The sequence below is a fragment of the Lactuca virosa genome, chromosome 3 (genome assembly GCF_052849685.1).
Source record: "Lactuca virosa cultivar CGN04683 chromosome 3, Lactuca_virosa_CGN04683_v6, whole genome shotgun sequence".
Classification (NCBI taxonomy): domain Eukaryota; kingdom Viridiplantae; phylum Streptophyta; class Magnoliopsida; order Asterales; family Asteraceae; genus Lactuca; species Lactuca virosa.
This window is the reverse complement of record NC_136428.1, coordinates 395738423-395749366: the sequence shown is the minus strand read 5'-3', so window position 1 is coordinate 395749366 and position 10944 is coordinate 395738423.

Below are 10944 nucleotides of genomic sequence, written 5' to 3'. Positions count from 1 at the left end.
GGTTATAACTTAGCTTCTAATTACTAAGTTTAATATGTGTCGTGCCTATACGTGCAACTAAGTTTAGTCAAATCTAGAACCGAATCGAATTTTGACGGTTGTCACAGTCTCCCCCGGTTGAAAGAATTTCGTCCCGAAATTCAATTCGTGACGTATTCTATTAGAACTCAGTCAAATACAATTGTATAGCTGGAGAGGTGGTGACTTGAAGTGTTCTTTGATTATTTTGGGTTAATTCTCCAAGGGAAGAGCCCAGTTCTTTAGCTATAATCAAAGTAATGTTTCCTTAATTCGAGTTCTACAGTCTAGATTGCGAGAAATTAGGATCATGGAAATCATGATCCAACCATGGCGACCTAGTTGAAAAAGATTATTTAATTAGATATTATCTGAATCAAGAGAGTTATAATTTTTTTTTTCCGAAGCACCAACTGCATTTAGCGTTAAATCCGCATTGATCTTTAAGTTGCATTCTAAATTAGCAGTAAGTGTGAATTTGCCGCCTAAAAAAGAAGAGATTAGGAACAATTTGTTCACTTCCGGGTTGGCTACTACATCTGGAAAAGATATATTTTGAAATAAGAAGGGGTGGCATGAATGAAAGAGAAGCGATTGAGGGTAAGTTCTTAAAAATACGTACTAAGGGTAGGCAACGAAGTTTTGGTACCTCTCAAATGTAAAGGCTAATTAAGTGTCGTCGACAAAATAAATTACGAAATGATTGAGCATCTCCGAGGCTATAATTACTACTACGGTTACTCTTACAATAATAAAACCTTATTCGAAGAATAAATATATTTAGAGAGTAATTGGTGCAAATGGAGGCAATGAAAATTTATGACAAATTAAATCACATTGTGTATATAGCATTTTAAGTGTTTAGAAGTGATAAAAAATCTCACTGTTATCAAAATGTTCAATAATTCCAAGATAATGAAGATACATGTGTGGCGATCCAACAAAGTAGTAAAATAATATAAAGATTAATTAAGGTTAAAGGTTTAAGTCGTCATTAAAGGAATTTGTATAGAAATATTTGTATTAAACTTTTGAGAAATTGTCCAATTGTCTAAGTCAGGACAAATTCAAGCTTACGGGTCAGACTATTTATGAAAACAAAGTTGAGAGTTTAGGAACTCACTGAAAATTGCAAAGTAAAATACTATTTTTAAGAAAGGTGTAAAAATGTCAATCTTTGAAAATAGTGCATTCATAGTTTAGTATTTCTACAAAAACAATCATTTAGAGAATAGATAATCGTAAAATTTAAAACTTTTGATGTATTTAAATAAAAGAAGAAACATAAGGATACATATCCTTCACATATATTTTTCGGATATAGAAAAATTATAAGCATAAAGGTATTCATCTTGTGTATTACTTATAACGAAAGATACAATGAAACTTGCATTTTAAATCAAGTTTCCAAATTTAGAACGAAAGAGCAAATGTAAATAAGGCTTACTAGTTTATTGTAGATTTAAAAATAAAAACAAGATGTATATGGTAAAAGGCATAATTGAATGTATCAAAGTTGACTAAATCGAAGTTATGACTCACAACTATACACGTATTAATCGCTCAAAACGAAAGGGTAGACTTCTAGTCTATATGTGTACGAACATGGTACCAAGAGAAGCAAAATAGATAGAAACAAAGTTAGACAATGTATTATGTTAATATTATGGCGTGCGAGATCTAAAATCAGAAGGAGAGCGAGAAATAAAGTTTGGGGGAAAGAAAAAGGAAGGTAGCAGCGACAATGATTGTTATTGTTAAAATTATAAGAACAATACCTATAGGTAGATTTAAAACCACGTTGAGATATATTTCAAACTTCAATATTTGATGTATATTGATGACTAAATAGAAATGTAGAAGTTCTAAAGTGTTTTCTAAGTTTTGCTAAAAATCCACGAGTTATCTATTAAGTTAAACTCCATTTGTGAAAAAGAAGAAACACTAAAACTTGTAATTGAAAATCTGACAGTTTTGACCTTTTTGACTGGGGTCCAACAATGGTTAAAACGGATAAGGTAAAGACTTAACATATTTAGATGAATAATTGTGCATTGTCAAAAGTACGTCGCTGGAAGTTTAAAAGTAAACACTAAGTTTTGCAATGTTGTAAGTTTTATAAACACGGATTATAAAACTAATTTGAAATAAAATAAACAAATGATGTGTGTTGGAAATTTAGGAATTAGAGATATCTTAGAAACATGTGTGAAGTAGAAAGTTGTGAAAATATCATGTTGGGATTCAAGAAAACACATTTAAGTAAGGTACAATGCCTAAATGAGAAAGTGGTCAAAAGAGTCAAAACAAAAGTGGTTTGAAAGATCCGATGAAGGTTTTACACGTAATATGAACTTCAATGTCATATGTCTATGTTTTATAGCATAGAAATTAAACACTTTTATAAAAGAAAATGTTTCTAAGTTTTTCGAAAACGTGCCAAAATGGTAATCAAGGTTTAAAATGGTTTATATGCCCTTAAAAACACATCTATCCATTGAAATGGATTTGAAATAAAATTGAAATTGCAAGGTTAAAACCAATAATGGTTAAATTGAGTTTTGAAGAAAAGTGTTAAGTTAAAGCAAGTTGTCAAAAGATTTTTTTTTAGCGAGAATATTGCTTACATTGTTAAGAAATGTCTACTAAGTTGATTGTAGTGGTTATAAAATATTTTATTGATGATAAATAAAACCGATGAAGCGAAATAATTTTTCGATGGAAGATTAAGAAGTAAGGAATAAGTATGTTAGTGTAGCTGATCGTACCTAAATACTAAGGCGAGTACCAGTGTCTTTTCCTCAAAATAAAGGACAAGAAAAATTGTTTGTAAACGTTTTATGGTGTCAATGCAGTTGACGACTTTTTATAGAGGTCAAAGGGATATACTATGTTAAGTTTTAACCTCAAGGTGGAAACAACCTAGAGCTAAATCGTAACGTAGAAATAAGATCTCACATATAGGTTAAACCTCCGTGTCTCCTTGTGAGTCGAATCCGGAATGCCCGCCAATGGTATCCAAGTGATTACTTAGTGGTGACTCATCTACCTCCTTACGAGATGCTCCAATTATCGTTCGTGTCGGTATCGAAACGCTTTTTCCTAGTTGTAACTCTTGAAGACGATGAAGAGGTATTGAGGAATAATTGGTATAGGTTTCGACTTAAGATTATTACTAGTGTATATCTAGCTACTAACCTTACATCTAAAGTCAATAGCTACCGAGGAATACTCATTCTCAGTACTAAGTGCATTGCTCCTAGAGTGGCTAGTGATATAACCTAAGTGGTTAACCTAGCACTTGATAAGGGATAAGATTATTTCTAAATAAAGGCATTGTTATAAAAGTGCACTTAGTTTCTAAGTGTATCTAGATGAATGCCTATAATATGCAATGCCCGTACGCACACCGAAAAATTTTGTTTTTCAAAAGTTTAAGTTGAAAATCATTTTGAACATAATTCTACTATAACCGTTTCAAGCCTCACATTAAGTTTCCTTAATTAAGCATAGTTGGCCAGGCTATACTTAGTTAAAGTCCAATAATGCGTACTCGAATTAGTTATACTAGTAGTATGTTCGGTATTTTAAAAACATTTTGAAATTTTTTTTTGGCTATAGTTGTGGTTCTCCAAAGGAAAACCGGTATTCTCTATAACCTTCGGCTCTGATACCATTTCCTGTCACACCCCGCTAAAGCGGAAACACGAGGCGTGGCAGTATAAAGGGTTTCATAGCAAAAGTTAAAAGACAACACCAACCATAGTATTAAAAATCATTACAATTTTACAATGGGTTTGAACAACTTTTAAAAGAAATTACAATGTAAATTGAAATACAACACATGCGAATGCTCCTAAAAGTGAAGTGTCCCTAAGTGCCACTTACTCGATGATTCCTGAAAAAGCATGTAAAACGAGCGTCAACTATAAAAATAGTTGGTGAGTACTCACAAGTTTAACAAAATAATATTGGTTCATGAATTGAAATCAAAGTTTTGATAAAAGTTTCCAATAATAAAAGTATATTGTTAAAAGGAGTAAATAAGTTTGTAAAAACAAAGTTCTTTGTCATCATGAGAGATAAAGTACGTTGCCCGAATAAGATGCAACATTCATATTCTCATGGAAGATAAAGGTCGTTACTCAAACGAGTAAACAAGTTTCATTGCTAAAATGAGCAATCAATTTTGTTGCTACAAGAATCAAACAATTTCATTGCTGAAACATGTATATAAGTTTTCAGTAATAAAAGTTCGTTGTTGTAATGAGAAACAAAGTTCATTCCTATAATTAATAAACAAGTTTATTGCTATAATAAGTAACGAGTTTGTATGTGTATGAGCAAACAATGAGTCTCAACCAAACCTATGACTGAAGCCCTATCAAGATCTATGCTTATCGTTCCATAGATTAATATGGTATCATGCACTCCAGCAATAGGGCGAGTGAGGAGTTGTCAATTCCTAATAGCGCTATCCATAATGACCATTGGCTCAAAGAGTTAATGGTTAGAGATAAGGGAAGAGCCTTAGTACGATAAGTTCTCATGTTTCGTGTTACATAGACATACATAGAGAGACATAGCAATAAAATAGCAATCATGTTTGATACAAATCAATTTAAATACAACATTCAAATAATAGTTTTTCGGGACATGCTTTTCCACCCCAAAACATAAAAACTGAAAATAGGGGAGTGCGTGAATACTCACTATGCATTGAGATGATGCAAATGATGCCTTGAACTACGTTCCACGTGTACCACTACCGATTCCTACAATAATGGTATTCGCTAGTGAGTCTCTAATCGAAATCTAACACTAGTATACTTACTACTACAATAGAATTATGCCAATAATGTGTCAAAATTTAATATTGATAAGCTACAAACATTTTTCTGTGGAAATTAAGTTTCAAAGAATTAATTGTTATATAACAATTTAAGTGGAAAATTTCCATTATTGAAATGTTAATATTTAACATTTTAGAGGTGTTCCAATGATTAAATATTCAAAACTAAATAAATTTAGTTCTAAAATTTCCCAAACTTTGCATTTAAGTTTTAATTGAAGTCAAAGACCTCAAGATAAATTTTCTTGAATTTTTGATTTGTCTAACTATTTTTCACCATTTTAGTTTCTTGAATAACCATAAAATCATGAAAAATACTAAACAATTAATAAAAATTACCAAACTTCAGATTTTGGTTCTAAATATGTTAAAAGACTTCTAGATAAATGTTCATGGATTATGGATATGCATAACCATTTTTCATATATTTAATTCTCTAAATATATAAAAATTCATGAAAAATAGAAATCGGTTAAGAAAATGCCCCAAACTTTTTATAGTAATGTCATTACACATACTTAACCTGGGAAAAATATAAAAATAGATTTCCAGACAATTTAACCCAAATTTATGACTTTTGAGCATTTATTCTAATAAAAATTGAAATAAATAGAAAATAGTTTCCAAAATTGACCAAAATTTTTGTAACGCTGTTATTAGTCATTATTAAGCTAGGAAAAATATAAAAATGAATTTCTAAACTGTTTATCCCAATTTTATGATTTTTGTGTATGTATTCTAATAAAAATTGGGTTTAAGTGTATTTAATCTTGGGAAAATAGAAGAAAATTAGTATACAGAAGAGAAAAATCATCAAAATTTTTATGTAGCATCCTAATGTACTAAAAGGTGTTCTGGTAATTTTTCATAATGTTTGGATGAGTAAAACTATTTTTCCTGTTTTTAGTCCATTATAAATACAAAAATCGGAGAAAAATAGGAATACACTATGAAAAATTCTGAAAATATTTTTCTAAGTGTTCCACAGAGAGTATAAGCTGCGAAAATTATTAGATACCATTTTTATATTTCCTAATGTGGTTTTATGATTTATTAGAGCTAAACAAAAAGAAAATTCAAAACCATATTAAACAGTAACAAAAATGGATGAAACTTAATGGGAGATGTTTATTAACTTAAAGGATCATCCAAGAATTTTTCCATAATTTATTTACTAGCTTAAGAATGTTATATGATTTAACACTTTATTTTCTTATTATTTTCATATAAAAATAAAGAAAATATATATTGAGCTGAAAATTTCCAGAATGCATCTTCATACAATTTGATAACAATGACAATTTGTGTTCTTATTTTTGATGTTTAACACCATGCCTAAAGGCTCAATAAATTATAGAGAAAACTTGGTTCTTGTGATTTATGTAAAGATTAGTGATGTTACTTTGACAATTTTTGCAACATGTTACAAAGACTTTTGAATCAAGATCTTTTTGTTCCTATTAATACATGATATTAAGAGTTTAAAATAATTTTTGAATGATTTTTAGTGATGAATAAGTCCTTTGAATATGCAACACAAAACAAATGTTCATAAGGAAAGTGCTGTTTGAGCAACAGTTTTGTAAAAATTGGTAAAAATCAAAATATTGGAATTTTCCAGTGAGGTCAGATGGGTTTGAAAGCTAACTCAAAATATTATATTTCAGAAAAAGAACCACGAATTTTGGCTAAGAAATGAGTGAGATATGATAGTTTAAAGTCAGGTAAAGAAATCTGGCAGATTGCATGGATGATGATTGGTTAGAAAAGTGGGTTTTCATCATTTCCTTAAGTAAATCTTTTCAAGTATTTTAAATATATCATGATAAACTCATATTTTAGTCATGTTTCCAGAGATCAAAAGATTAAAACTTATCAAAATGTATACATGTATTTATGAACAAAATTTTGTTTCTCAAAAACTCTTAACTTGAGTTTGATGTTTTAATCCTTAAAATCGATTTTTGCACTAAGATCATGAACATGCAACCTTGTTTATCATACATGCATGGTGTTAAAACACATCCATCATGTTGTAAAAACCATTTTAACAAAAAGAAAACAAGTTTTAAGAAGATGAAGAAGGAGAAAGTGTAAGAAAAAGAGCAAAACTTGAAGGAAAAGTGAAGTAGAAATCGATTTTACCTTCAAGAATACCACAAGATGATGAAGATTTCGAGTTTGAGGAGTGTTCTTGGGTTTGTTTTCTGGAAAATTTCTTGGTTCTTAGAGGGAGGAAGAGAGAATGGAGTGGTGTTTGGAGAGAAAAAGTAGAGAGAAGGTAGAGAGAGTTTTCTAGAGAGAGAAAGAAGAGAGATGTGTGTGTTGGAGAATGAGAGTGTGAGAGAGAGATATGGGGAGAGAGGGATCCGATTTTAGGGGAGGAGAGGCTCTCTCTCTTGTTTCTTTTATAAAAATTCAAATCTTTTATAAAAATATCCAACTTTTTATAAAATGTGCACCTTAACCTAGTTTTTATGCATAAAACTCTTGATTTTTGACTTATAAATCAAGGGTAAATGTTAATAACTAAATCTTTATTTTTCATTGAATTTTATTTCATAATAATTATTATGATAATATAATATCATAAGGTTCATAATTGTTTTTATAGGATTTTTAAGGTTAAAGTTTATAAATATGAGTTTTTAGGGCTTTTAGTGTTTTGGAGTTTAATAAACTTTGAATATCAAAATAAATAGAATATTTGAGACTTTAAATTATCTTATGGTATTATAACTCTTTTATAGTTATAAATAATGTTTGTAATTTATTTTTATCGGTTTATTGGCATTCTATGTAGTGATTCCGAGATTCAAGCGAAATTGAGGAATCAAGTATACTAGTCCTAGTCTTCAAATTTGACTTAAGTTTCTATGAGACTTTGAACTAACTTCTACTTCTAGGTCAAGTGCATGATGTATGTATATGATTCATGAAATGTTGTTCGAGTCAAAGAGTGATCCAAATATGGATAGTCACTACAGCTTAGTAGATGTAGAATTCACATATCAAGGTGAAATCTAAGTACACCATCCATTGTTTCTATCTGTTTCCAAGTTTCTAGTAGGTTATAACTTAGCTTCTAATTACTAAGTTTAATATGTGTCGTGCCTATACGTGCAACTAAGTTTAGTCAAATCTAGAACCGAATCGAATTTTGACGGTTGTCACAGTACGTCTGATGAGAACTCGGTAAGCAACTTTGTTAGTGGAATAGCCAAGGAAGATGCCTTCATCAGACTTCGGTGCAAACTTGTTAAGATGATCTCTGTTGTTGATCACAAAGCATCTACACCCAAAGATATGAAAGAAGCGAACATTTGGCTTGTGGTTGTTAAGGCCCTCATATGGTGTCTTATTGAGGCGTTTGCACACAATGCTTCGGTTTTGTACAAAACATGCAGTTGCTACTGCTTTAGCCCAGAAGTAGAGAGGAAGGTGTGCGAAGTTGAGCATGGATCTGGCTGCTTCTACTAGAGTGCGGTTCCTTCTCTCTACTAGCCCATTTTGTTGCGGTGTGTAGGGAGCTGAGAAGTTGTGAGTGATCCCCTTGGATACCAAGAAACTGTTGAGAAGATGATTAGTAAACTCGGTTCCATTATCACTGCGGATGCGGCGTACTGGCAGCTTGATCTGAAGTTCTATTTCCTTGATGAAATTGATGTGGATCTGCGGTGTTTCTGACTTGAGTCTGAGGAAGAAAACCCATGTGAAGCGTGTGAAGTCATCTACTATAACCAGTATGTACTTCTTGTGATGGAGACTGACTACGGTTGATGGACCGCAGAGATCAATGTGAAGGAGCTCTAGTGATTCAGAAATTGAAGAGTCAATCACCATGGGGTGACTTGCTTTGGATTGCTTTCCGCATTCACAAGCCGGACAGAGAGTATCATTGCTGAACTTGAGAATAGGGAGTCCTCTGACTAGTTCTCCAGTGACCAAATTGTTGATGTATCTGAAGTTGAGATGAGCTACCTTGCAGTGCCATAGCCAGCTGACTTCGGATACTGCTTTGGATAAGAAACATAACTGCGGTTTGCCTATGATCAGAGAGACATCCAGAGGATACATAGTGCCTTCGGATCGTGACTTGATCAAGCATGTGTTCCTATCACTTGTCATTACATAGCAAAATTGATCATCAAATTCAACTCGATGGCCTGCCTTACATAGTTAGCCAACACTGATGAGATTGTGTTTAAGGCTTTCTACATAAGCAACCTTTTGAATAGAGAAGTTCCCCGTAGTGAGAACATCATAACCTCGGATGATCCCATTCGCATTGTTGCCGAATGTAACATTTCCACCGTTGCAAATTGCCCTGAAATCCCGAAGGTATTCTAACCTTCCGGTCATGTGCAAGGAGCAGGCACTGTCAATTAACCATTCTTCTTCTTGTTCCTCCTTGCACAAAGCCTGAGAATTACACGGTTAGTTTAGGCATCCAAACTAGTTTGGAGCCTGGGACAATAGATGAGTTTCTAAATGATGCATGGACCGAGGTTGCAGGGACGGGTTTCTTGTTAACTTTCAATCCTAGTCCTGGATGTTTGTGCAATTTTGGAGTGTTGTGTATTTTTGAAAAGTTACGAGGTTTCTGACTCCGACAAGATTTGACATAGGATGAGTCCGTTTGACAACTACATTGATATTGACAGGTTGAGATTTTGTCTTTTGTTCTGACACCTGATTTGATCAGCGGTCTAAAGGATGAGTTGGGCTTGTGACCGGTCCGAGGTTGGTAAAATCTGACATGAGTGTTGTTGGGTTTTGAAAAAGTTTGTTTTTGAAAAAATTTAGCACGTGTAGATCTTTGATTCCTTTTTGGTGGATTTGGTAGAATACCCTGCCACTTGTTGAAACTTTGTCGTGACTTTAAAAGTGTTGGAGTGGGTAAGATACCCTTCCATTTTGGATCATTTGAGGAATAGACCTGAAAACCGTTGTTTCGAAAAGACTTTACACTCCTTTGTGTTATGTCAGATGAAATAGGAATGACTTTTGAAGCTGGACATTCCTTTTTGTATGTTTTCTTGACGGGAGAGTTTTTTGAAAAGTAGTGTGAGAAAACAAATTTTTCTGGACTCTTGGACTTTGGAAATCTGATATACTTCTTATTTTTCAAAAAAATTTGTCTATTTGTGCCTCGGGATCTAATTTCCTCTTTGAAAGCCTTTTTGGCTAAGGATTTTGGTGAACCGCAGTCTTTGTTGTTCAACTGCGGTTTCCTGGAATTCTTAGAGAGATTTTGAAAACGTGGGCTTGAGTCATCCGAACTTGAAGATTTAGGGGTCTGAGAGCATTGACCCACTTCAAAGTTCTCTATGGGTAGTTCATGATGAATTGGCTGAAGAGTCACAGTTCCTTTTACTGAGGACTGCGGTAGTGATGATTTGACTACTGCAGAGTAAGTCTGAGTCGGGACTGCAGTGGGACTTTTGACTACAGTGTGAGACACTACGGTCTGAGGACAAAGGTGGAAAGTCTTTCGAGACTTCGGGGCCCTCTATGACAATTTCTTCATCAACTACAGATGAGGTTTGAGAATTTGGGTAAATGGTGCCACAGATAGGAATTTGATCACTTGTGTGACCCGAAACCTCAGACACAATTTCCTCAATGACACAATTATTTCTTAGATTATGGAGTCTACCGAAGTGAGTTTTGATGTCTTCGGGAAAGGTCTTGTCAGTGACTGGGAAATGAAATTCTCGGTCTGGAGGGACATACAGTCTGTCTTTGTTGAACCGGGGTGAGGAATCCATTGCGGTAGGATATCCATTTGACCAACCTCAATTGTATGTATTGTCCACGGTTCCATTATTTACCAAATTTTCAATAGCTTCACTTTCATTGAACAATTTTTCGATTAAGAGATTTAAGCGTACAATTTCACTCTGAGCTAAATCTCTCTGGTTCAAAGCTATCTATAATTGTGTTTCACTCAACATTCTTGCATCTTTCTCTAACTCTAGGTCCTTTTCTAACATAGCAATTTTGAGTCTTTTGTTATCCAGTCGTCCTCTCACATGGAACATCTCTTGGGACGCAATGTTCTTCTCATCTAA